Below are 12,295 nucleotides of genomic sequence, written 5' to 3'. Positions count from 1 at the left end.
TTTACCTCAGATACATGATGGAAACAATATGGACATAATACTATTACCCACTTCCCTATAGCCCCTGAATCTTTTTTTTTTAACCGTAATTAACTATGTAAAGATTGTCAACAAAAATACAATAAAAAAAATACATTGAAAAAAATAAAAGATGCATGAAGCTTAGAAAACAAACAAAAAAACTTCTATCTCATGAGTACAGTCAAGATGATTCCTGCCATTTTAACCAACAAATCTTTATTCTAAATATCCCTTACATCTGATTTTAAAAGGAAACAAATTAAAACTTGCTTTGTTCTTGGGTGACATGACTATATGGCATGTTCCTTCCCTGCTTACCTATAAATTTTCTGTAAATGGTGATCACATGGCATTATGCATTTGATCAAAATCAGAGAAATTTTTAGCATGAAGAGATTGAACCTTAATATATGCACATGTTAAGGATTATTTAGGAAGTCAGAGGGTCCCAGGAAGGACGAGAGACTTCAATGAGAGCATCAAACTGTGTAACAAATGTAGAAAATAATTTCACTGAATATGGCAGGAGGAAATGACACCACGCTAAGTAACTTTAAAACTGAGTGGATTCATCAAGCCGAGGCAAAAGTAGCTGCCCATAAAGAACACATTTTACTTAATACAGTTTCTTCACACATAAACATGATCGAACAATTACGACTTTGCTGTGAGTGTGTACCAGAATGGAACAGCTAAGAAAATGCATGGCAAATGGTGGAAGCCAAGTTTATTACTAATGGACTGAGAATTTACAAATAAAGAATAAAGGTATCCATGTGGTGGTGAATTACAGTTGGATGCAACGATATGAATCCAGGTATTATTTACTGTAGACCTAAATAGTCATAAAAATATTTAAAGAAGTATGCATACATGTGTTAGTGCACACATATATTTCCTTGTTAGGTCAATGAGAGAGCCAAAGAAAAACACAAAGAAGATCCTAAAGCAAACAAACAACAACAAAACAAAACCAAAGTAACATTCAGCCCACCTAGTGCTCACATCTCTATTTCCAAACTGTTGTCCAATCAAATGAACCTGAGTCTCCTGGAAAATGACTGATTCTAGGACTGCAATAGGAGATACACAAGATGAGCCAGGAACATGTAATACCACATAAAAGGAAGGAAGTATTGAAACACACATTTAAGGCAGGTGATACAGTGAGTTAAGTCCATGGAGAGCAATACTGTCATTCTTACTGCAGCACGGATTCAAGTCCTGGCTGCTCCGTTTCTGATCCAGCTCCCTGCTAATGAACGTGGGAATGCTAATGAACGTCCCATCTGCCCAGCCTATCACTGCAGATATTTGGGGGAGTGAACCAGCAGAGAGTTCTTGCTCTTGCTCTCATGCTCTCTCTCTCTTTATCTCTGTCTCTCTCAACCCAACATTTAAATAAGTAAAATCAATCTAAAAATAAGAATACAAAATATACATACACACATTGATGACTGTATGTCTAAAATTCACCAATGCCAAATGAGTAAGAAACTCCCAACAGCCATATTTAGGATATTCTGACCAACAAATAAATAAAGTAGGGGTAGTGCAGTGGTAAGGTGCCTCTTTGGAAGCCTGCATCCATGTCAGAGTGCCTGTGCTTTAAGACCAAGTTGCTCTCAATTCCTGTACTCCCTCTGATGTGCACTCAGGGAGGCAGCTAGTGATAAATTAAGTATTTGAGTCCCTGACATGTATGGCAGATTAGGATATGGTGCTAGACTCCTAGTTTTAACCTGAACCAGTTCCAACTGTTACAACATTTGGGAAGTAAACAGCATTAGAGCTGTCTTTTGGGCCAGGCATGATGGCTTGATAGTGATACACTCACTCTGCGAGTGCCAGGATCTTTTCTGGGCACTTGTTCATGTCCCAGGTGCTACACTTCCCATCCAGCTCCCCGCTTATGGCCTGCAGAAGCAGTAGAGAACGGTGCAAAGCCTTGGAATCCTGCACCCACAAGGCAGACCCAGAAGAGGCTCCTGGCTCCTTGCTTTGGATCAGCTCAGCTCTGGCCACTATGGCCATTTAGAGAGTGAACCAGCATATGGAAGATCTTTGTCTCTTCATCCCTTGATGAATCTGATCTGCTTTTCCAATTAAAAAAAAAAAAGACTTATTTGTTTTTATTGGAAAGTCAGATATAGAGAGAGGAGGAAAGACTGAGAAGATGATCCTCCATCTGATGACTCACCTCCCAAGTGGCCACAATGGCCAGACCTGAGTCGATCTGAAGCCAGGAGTCTGGAGTTTCTTCCAGGTCTCTCATGTGGATGCAGGGTCCCAAGGCTTTGAACCATCCTCAACTGCTTCCCCGGGCTACAAGCAGGGAACTAGATAGGAAGCAGGCCACCAGGACATGAAATGGTGCCCATATGGAATCCTGACGTGTATAACGTGAGTTCTTTTGCCACTAAACTACCACTCCGGACATGCCGGCCGCGATGTGCATGGAGGATGTTGCAGTCCATTGGAGCCGGCAGGACATCTGGTACCCTAGCAGAGTAAGGAGGACAGAACAAATTGGTCAACTACCCCAGCCACACCTTGACAGCAAATATCTGAGAAAATGGAGACTCTGGGGTGGACAATGTCAGCCAATGGACCTTGGGCAGATTTCTTTATCCTTAGAACAGCAAGATCAACAAACAACATTTCAGAATCATCAAAACCACCCAAGCAGAACCCTCGGAGCATGCTCCACATTGGAGACCCTAGGATGACACTGGGTGCCTGTTTCCCATCCCTGCATATTATGGTGGTTGGGAGGCTGGGTGTGGCTTCTTCTCTATCTCTCCCTTCCCCTAGACACAGGAAGAAGAAAAAAAAAATTTGGAAATAATGGTCTCATCCACTTTCCCCTGATCCTCAACTCTTCCTACCCTAATCAACTATATAAACATCATCAAAAATAAAAATCATTTTCAAAAAATCTGTCTTTTATGGAGGTTATTATTGTGGTGCACTAGATTAAGCCACACTCTGTGATGCCAGCACCACATATGAGTGCCTGTTCAGGTGGCTATTCCACTTCCAATCCAGCTTCCTGCTACCATTCCTGAGAAAGAAGTAGAAGATGGCCTCCACACCCATTCAGGAGCCCTGACTGGAATTCCAGGCTCCTGGCTTCAGCTTGATCCAGCCCTGCTCATTGCAACACTGGGTGAAAGAACCAGATGGCGGAAGACCTCTCTGTCTCTCTCCCTACACCATTCTGTGCTTATGTCTATATCTTCCTATAACTCTGCTTTTTAAACAAATAAATCCTTTTCATTAAAAAAAACCTGTCTTCTCTCCATTCTTTTCATAACACACTAAATAAATAAAATTTAAAGTAAATAAGTGGTGTTGGATTATAACTCAAAGTTTAACACAAATATCTACGCTTCCCTAACTGTATAAATGAGAATCTATAAATTATTAAGTAGGAGTGAAAAAACTAAATTTCCCATGTAGAACAATTCCAAATAATTATCATAGGGACCCTATCCTTAAGAACATTGGCATCCCTGGATTACAGGGATAACTTAACAGACAAAAATCAATAAATGTGATATACTACATTTAAGAAAACAGTACTAAAATCATATGACTATCTAAAAATGCAAGTTTTTCATGATAACTAGTATCTACAGGTTAATGCAGAGAGAATGAACTTTAACATAATAAAGATGATAAATGACAAACCCAACCAATACTGTTGTGAACAGTGAAGAGTTGAAAGTTAATCTCTTATATCAAGGGAAAAAAAATAACAAAGTTCACTTTCACAATTTTCAACACAGTACTAGAAGTTCTCATTAGAGTAATAAAAAAAAAGAAATAAATAAAAGGAATTTTAATAGGAAAGTGTGAAATTGTCTCCCTTTTTTGATAACAGAGTACTTCAACAGTTCACTGACAGTACATGTTATGAAAAAATATCATGCATGAATCTCAAAAAAAAAGCTTTTGAACCAAAATAAATTTATTCTGTAATTTCATTTTCATGAATTTTTAAAGTCCCATCATATATAGAAAACCTTAAAGAGTTAATCAAAACCTGTTAGAACTGATCAACTAATTTAATAAAGTTGTGGTATACAAAATCAACACATAGAAATCAATAGTGTTCCTAAATTTGGATGATCAGTTATCCAAAAGGATATTAAGAAGACAATCCCATTTACATACCATCAAAAATCAAATTAAATACTTTGCCTGCTTTCTAATTTTTGTTTTTCATGATACAGCTCCTTAGGCCCATTTCCCCTTCAATGTTCCTCATCCCCTTTATCCACACTGTTTTCCTCTATAACAATAATACAGTCCTTCAACAATACTTAAGTGTGTAAATTTCTTCAAGAACTTGAAAGACTTGGATACTGAAAACTGTAAAACACCCATGAAGTAAACCAAAGTTTACTGTTGCCCTAGTTAGGATCAGATATTTGGCTTACCTTGAGTCTAACCAATAATGCATGAGATTTCTGGACACAATTCTTGTAACTGTATGTGGGTCACAGGAGCAGCTTCTGTGGCATGAAATAACCAACCTATTCATGCATTCACCTGAATTCTAACAATTAGAACAGACTTCTGGGGAAGGAGGGAAGAAGGGAAAACTTTGGAGCAGTAAGTGTCCCCTGAGTATCAAAAATGAAACATCAGGACCCTGGGGATTGCACTATGTTATTATTCTCAATCACTTGTTCATTTGTTAGTTGAAATACTTCCCATGTGTCAAATACTTAATTATCAAATCTTATATAGGCACATCAAATCTTATACTCTCTTTCATTTATCAATTTTCAAAATACAGGGTTGATGTCATAATATCTTTTCTTTTGGAAAAAAAAACTGACTTTCAACTTTGATGCTGATGGATTTTTTTTAATTTGAAATTTAAAATATCTTTCATTATGCCAAGCTATAATGTAGTACTAGTAATATTTCCTAGAATATAGTGACTTTATCAATAATTTTATAGTCATTTTAACGTATATTAATGCTTAGAAATATAAGGATACTTACAAATTTCATGGAAAATTAAATTTTAAAAATACTTTCATGAAAAAATGTAAATAATGTGCAATTTTTCTTAATTAGAATTTTCCATTTTATTTTCCCCATTCTCCTTTACTCCTTAAAGTTTTTAGAAGCCTTCCTTTATCTCTTATTTACTTTTTTGTGGTATCAGTTCTTTCAACAGATAATTTGGCCTTGCTCTTGTGAATTTAAATTCTTTCCATTCTTTATCTCATGGCAACTCCTTTCAATTTCATGGTGTCCCTTATCACAGACCTTTTTCTCCCTATTGTTAGTGACTCATGCTTCAGGATGGTCATATAATCCCACCTTTAAAAAAAAATTGAGGGCCCAGCACAATAGCATAGTGGTTAAAGTCCTCGCCTTGGACGCACCAGGATCCCATGTGGACACAGGTTCTAATCCCGGCGGTCCTACTTCCCATCCAGCTCCCTGCTTGTGGCCTGGGAGAGCACTTGATGATGCCCCAAAGCCTTGGGACCCTGCACCCGCGTGGAAGATCCAGAAGAGCTCCTGGCTCCTGGCTTCGGATTGGCTCAGCTTCAGCCATTGCACTCACTTGGGGAGTGAACCATCGGAATGAAGATCTTCCTCTCTATCTCTCCTTATCTCTGTATATCCGCCTTTCCAATAAAAATAAAATAAATCTTTAAAAAAATAAAAAGAGGATTGATAAAAAAGAGGTTTTTATTTTATTGATTTTATTTAAAAATAAAAGAGAATTGATTTATTTATTTGAAATTCGGAGTTATGAGGGGGAGATAGAGAATCTCCCATCCACTGGTTCACCCTCCAGATGACCACAACTGCCAGGGTTACACAAGGTTGAAGCCAGGAACCAAAAACTTCATGTGGGTCTCCCACATGCATAGCAGCGGTCCACACACTTGGGTCATCGTCCACTGTTTTCTCCAGGCCATTAGCAGGGATCTGGGCCAATCATGGAGGACTGGAACAGGAATCACTGCCTACATACGATGCCAATAATGTAGAAAGCAGCTTTACCCACTACAGCCCAATGCCAGCCCTAACTTCCTACACTTTATTGAGATTAAATAGATATCACCATTGCATTTCTTATCATAAACAATGTTTAGAAGTATACTTTCCTTTTGAGCTTTCAAGTTAACATCACTTCTTATTGCTACAGAATATTTCTTGTATCCATTATTTTGCTTTGAGTGACTGGTTATATTCATGCTTGATTAATTTTTCAATCCAGTGTTATTGATTAATATGGTGAACTGTATGTCCCAAGGTATCTCTTCAGTGGGCAATGGAAGAATTATGTGGATTATCTGAAAACCAAACTTAGAAGCAGTGCTAATGAACACATCCCTAATCAAATTTCTAATGTGCAACATGCATTTATTCCTTGACACAGTGCTGAAAATAAGTATTTTACTGTTGGAATCCTTAAGTTAGGTAAGAAAATATATATGTTAGGACACAAGGAATTAGTTCACATCTTCCTCTCCCCTGTTGTTATATAGGACATTGACATAGGAAGAGATGATGAGATGATGTAATCGCTTGCGTTAGTACAGGAGACGGAATACTGGCATCATAGTGTAAGACCTTTACTATTCCAAAAAGTAGCTCTTTGCTGTTTTTGTTCTTGAGGTATGGGAAGACAGAAAACGATTAAGAACCTTCTTATGCAGAGAGATCAGCATGCATGGTCAATGAACTGATTTCAATCTCATCCCAGCAGTTTTTCAGCTCCTGGAAAGTCTTCTCAAATGCTGACTGTGTACTTATTTCTAATGCTGTTATAAATTTTGTATACATTTAAGGCCTTCATAAAGGACAATATGGAGAAGACAGTATGCCATTATATGGCCACAAAATTTCCAGCATTCACCTGTGATAGGATTTATACGTCCTTTTTTGTTGCTGTTTTTACTTCCTCCTGATACTCACTTAATACAAATTTCTTGCATGGTTTCCCTTTCTCCTTTAATATGCTATAGCAGGAATTCGGGACATGTGGAAGATTCGTGAGAGATACTCATATTCATGGAAATGAAATCTTTATTCTCAGTGATAAAAGGAGATCTAGAAGATGATATTATAGAATATACAGAAGCCAATTCCCGTTGGCCAGAAATATCTGGCCACAATTAGACTGGATGAAAACAAAGAAAAAAAGAATTGGAAACTTTGAGAATTTTTGTTTTTCAGCTGAAAGGTATAGATAAAGACACAAACAGACAGAAAGGTACATAGCTCTCATCTACTCAGACTCTCATTCGCCCTGAAGGAACTCAATGTCCAGTCCCCAGAATTCAACCTAAGTCTTCCATATTAATGGTCAGAAACAAACTTCTTGAGGTATCACTGCTGCCTCCCAGGCACTGTGTTAGCAGGAAGTTTTTTTAACCACTAAGCCAATTTCTATTACCATAGACTTCAAGTTGAAAATCAAAGCTCTTTTAAGAAACATTGGCTTTGCAATTTTCATTTTTCTTTCCTTTTCTCTTTTGTTTTCAACCCTGCAAGGACCAACTTACAAGCAATTTTTTTCCTAAGAAATAACTTCCCTTCCTTTGACTACTTATGTTCTGAAAATAGCATCACACAACCTAGTTGTAAAAAGAAAACTGTAGCAGAGCTAATAGCAATAGTGCGTTTCTATGCTGGAAAATGAATGAAATGAGACACTTCACTTTTTATAAAATTCTGAAACGTGATTGTATTGTTTTCTCTCTTAAAATGGTTAGAATAAACTGGACTATGCTTTCTGTTCTCATTCTGGGGAATCACATCTACAAAAATAGGGATAACACTGATGCCCATCTCAAAACATTCTTGTGAACACTGAAAAAGACATGGTATGTGCATCAGTTGGTTTTGATTACTATGGCAGAGCACATGAGGCAGGTTACTTATGAAGTAATGAGATTTATTTGGCTCAAAGTTCTAGATACTCAAAGTCCATGTTGCATGGCACAGGCTGTTGTGAAATCATACATGGGGACAACAGAGGATTTTCCACACAGGGATACAGAGAGACTTGGAGATGAGGTTCAGAGTCTGTAACAAACCTACCACCAGACTAAGAAATATGCAACTGCTCACAACAACATGCCTCCAGTTGGTCTAAGGATCTCCCAGTAGCCCTTACCTTTATTCTAACGCACAAACCTTGAAGGAGACAAAGTACATACAAATCATAGCAATAAAGGAGGTATTAAAATAAAAGTGAAATCGGGCCCGGAGGCGTGGCCTAGCGGCTAAAGTCCTCTCCTTGAAAGCCCCGGGATCCCATATGGGCGCCGGTTCTAATCCCGGCAGCTCCACTTCCCATCCAGCTCCCTGCTTGTGGCCTGGGAAAGCAATTGAGGACGGCCCAATGCATTGGGACCCTGCACCCGCGTGGGAGACCCGGAAGAGGTTCCAGGTTCCCGGGTTCGGATCGGCGCGCATCGACCCGTTGCTGGCTCACTTGGGGAGTGAATCATAGGACGGAAGATCTTCCTCTCTGTCTCTCCTCTGTATATATCTGGCTGTAATAAAATGAATAAATCTTTAAAAAAATAAAATAAAATAAAATAAAAGTGAAATCAACAGAGTCATAGATAAGTTAACTATAGCTACAACTATAACAATTATTGTTAGTGTCACAATTCACAAAATCATTTTGTATAATTAAGAGAATTGAAAAGAAAAAAGCAAATCAATAAAATGCTGTTTCTTTAGCTTAATAAGCATGTTTTTTTAAAAAAAAAAAAAATTTATTATTTTATTTTTCCCTTAATCCACAAGATACCACGGACAATATTCAACCCAGAGTAAAAATGCCGTTGTTTTTATACTCTACATACAACTCTATACACAATGGTGACTTCATATCTGATCCCTAGACTATAAATAGACCCTTAGAAAACAGGAATTACATCTAGTTGATTGTGCACATAACCAACTACAGAACCACGAATGCGGGCAACTCATTGAGTCACTTTGTCTATAGAATAGCCTCTGTCCCTTGGGTATATTTTCAACCTTTACTTATGACTCATTGGAATGTCGCAGCTTGTGAAATTGATGTGCCCATCAGATCCAGCTGATTAAATGTTCACCCATTATTGACTGCGCACTTTCTGTGAGTCAGGCAATGTGGCAATTACCAGGTAGACAAGCACAGGACACAGACTTTATCTTAACAAATCTTCCAGTCTAGCGAAGAAATAAACTGCAAAAACCCACAAGCGTGCTCCTAGGTGTTCTAGATGGTACAGAATCACATTTGCGAGCTCCTTTGCTAAATCAGTTGGGTCATAGTTGATTTGAAGAACAAACAAGGGTGAGTCACGGAATGGGGCGCCTGCTTGCAGACAGCTCCAGTGCCAGAGGTTGACTCCAGGACACCGGTGCCAGAGTGCTTGAGTTTAGAGCTCCACTCTGGCAACTGTGAGCTGAGCGAGCTGTGACTAATCATTGAACGCCTAGGGGTTTTTCTGTAAAATGAAGATTAGAACAGTTTGTAATCAATAAAGCTGAGATTAAAATAACCAAGTACACCTTTTAGCAGGCCCTATATCCACTCCTCAGCAAGCCCAATATCAATAATAATTTTTATTTTAGCTAATGAGAAACCTCAGGTTGGAAACAAAAGGAGCTTATTTCTTCAAAATGTATCCTAGATCATAAGAGGCAAAGTCTTCTGTTGATGAGAACCTAAGCATTTCACTTATGGGGAGAGGGTACAGTTTATTCAAAATGATCTTGAGGCTGAATTTTCTATGGCTACTTTTTTATGCTACATGGAAATACATGTTCCCTGAAAAAAAAAATCAGGAAGAACAGATAATTCAAAATCATAAAAAGAAAATCCTAGCCAGCTATAATCCCACTGTCACAGAGAGAAAACACTGTGGTATTTGACAAAAATGTTCCCAGCCTTCTTTGAATCATGCACATTCTGCTAAAACTGCATCTGCCCTCTAGCCACCTCCTTGCTAACTCCACATTTGACCCTTACAACATTTATTAAGTGCAGGGCCCAGTCTCCCAAGGGTTAACTCCACAATTTAGCTTGTTTTTCAAGGGGTAACAGGATGCACAATCTTGGCCTGATACATTTAGCCCCTGGCTTAACCACAAGTCCCTGCTTCTAGTTTATCAAGATGCTTCTAGTTTATCAAGATGCCCCTGGGGGATCTTGGGAGCTGCTTGAGCACTGGAAAAACACTGGGAGGAACTAGAGAGTATAAAAGGCAGACTGGAGTTCAATAAAACGGCATTCTCTTTGCACGAATGACCCAGTGCATGTTGTCTTCTTTGTAATCCTAGTCCCTCTGCTCGACTCAGGGTACACGGTGACACAGGCATTGCCGACAATTAAGAAAATCTACTTTGTCATTTCCCAGAGAATGGCCAATGGGGCATATCTAACCACATGACCAAATTACTACACCACACAGTAAAGACCCCAGTTGTCCCATTTGAGTCATTTCTATGACATTGTGATAAGATTCAAGAACTACAAAGAGTGTCCATGTGTGTGTGTGTGTGTGTGTGTCCTATGCACTCTGTATAATTAAACAGACAAATTAGGCCAGTTTAGCACTCAAAGGTCTCTGGGTTAAAGCACAAACTAGACCCTCATCTATCTCATCTCTGCATTATACTATTAGACCATCTCATCTGACCATTATACCATTATACCAACTCTCTTCTCTAAAACACCTACAGGACTAAAGCTCTTTATGTTTGTATAACACAAAATCATACTCTACAAATCATTTTAAAAAATAAATATTGAACACTTCATAAATTTGCATGTCATCCTTGCTCAGGGACCATACTAATCTTCTCAGTAGCATTCCAATTTTAATAGATATACTGCCAAAGTAAGCACTACAAATCACTTTCTTAAAAATACTATTAGCAGGACTCAGTGTGGTAGCCTAGCAGTAAAGTCTAACTTTGCATGCACCAGGATCCCCTATGGGTGCCAATTCATGTCACAGTGGCCTGCTTCCCATCCAGCTCTCTGCCTGTGGTCTGGGAGAGCAGTTGAAAAAGGCCCAAAGACTTGAGACCCTGTACCTACATGGGAGACTTAAAAGAAGCTCCTGGATCTTGGCTTCAAATTGGCTCAGCTCCAGCCACTTGAGGAGTAAATCACCATATGGAAGATCTTCCTCTCTGTCAATCCTCCTCTCTGTACATCTGACTTTCCAATAAACATAAATATTTTCAAAATGCTATTAGCAATAACTTTAGTGTTTGTATATTACGTATAAATCTCAAAGCAAGGTAATCAATGTTTCCCATCTTTAACTTTACTTTTTGATTGCAGAATTGCAGATCCTCTCTTCTGCTTGTTCACACAATATATAAAATGCACTATACTCTGCAACACCAGGAACATCCTCATTCAAACTCCGATTTGGTACTCATTCTACTAAATGCCTCCATGCTCTCCCAACTTTCTAGCCCTTTTGTGTTCAGATTTGATTTTGGTTTTCCACAAATAAGAAAGAACATCTGATATTTGTTTTTCTGTGTCTAACTTATTTGACTATAATATATTATCCTCTGATTCCATCCATTTGATTGCAACTAGAGGATTTTATTTTTCTTTATGAGTGAGTAATATTCCAGTGTGTGTACAGTTTTCTTTATTCATTTCTTTGATGATGGACACTTTGGCTGACTCCATATCCAGATATTGTGTCAGTGCTGGAATAAACGTAATGGAACAAGTATCTCTGATAAAATTATCTCATGCTTTTTTATATGTATTTTATTAACTACTTATGTTAATAAATGTCAGGAACTTGCATATTTTTCTATCAACAAATATACATATTTAAGCACATATATTCTTCCTCATTTTTAATTCTTTATGTATCTTCAAGATTAACCATTTTAATGTATGCTATGTTAGAAGTAACCATAGTAACAATTATAACTAACAATAGCACTAATGATGGTCAGCTTTCAAACATTCATTATGTGGGAAAGGAAAAAAAGAAACAGCAAAAACAGGGCTGAGAATTCCATGAAGCAAAGTGTGAAGTGTACCAGTATTCGTGTCCTTGAGCACAGTTTCCAGGAATCTGGGCTACTGGGCAACATTTTTACCCCCTCTCCAAAAATGGAAAAGTCTTACAGGCAATGCTGTCTTTGCATTATCACTCCCCCTCTCCTGGCATTTAGTAATCGTCCAGCCCTCACCTGATAGAATCACCAATTACATGATCCTGCCTCCTTCACCATAACTGAGGAC

At 38.2% G+C, this 12,295-nt stretch overlaps 1 non-coding gene across 1 annotated transcript; it reads right to left on the bottom strand.

The window, feature by feature from the left end:
- Window positions 1-10,811: 10,811 nt before the first annotated feature.
- On the bottom strand, window positions 10,812-10,914 carry LOC118759560 (U6 spliceosomal RNA). The gene has a single exon (XR_004996261.1). It is a non-coding gene; the product is annotated as a U6 spliceosomal RNA (small nuclear RNA).
- Window positions 10,915-12,295: the final 1,381 nt, after the last annotated feature.

This window comes from Ochotona princeps, chromosome 4 (genome assembly GCF_030435755.1).
Source record: "Ochotona princeps isolate mOchPri1 chromosome 4, mOchPri1.hap1, whole genome shotgun sequence".
Lineage (NCBI taxonomy): Eukaryota > Metazoa > Chordata > Mammalia > Lagomorpha > Ochotonidae > Ochotona > Ochotona princeps.
Note: the sequence above shows the minus strand (reverse complement) of the source record. Positions and strands in the feature narration are given on the sequence as shown.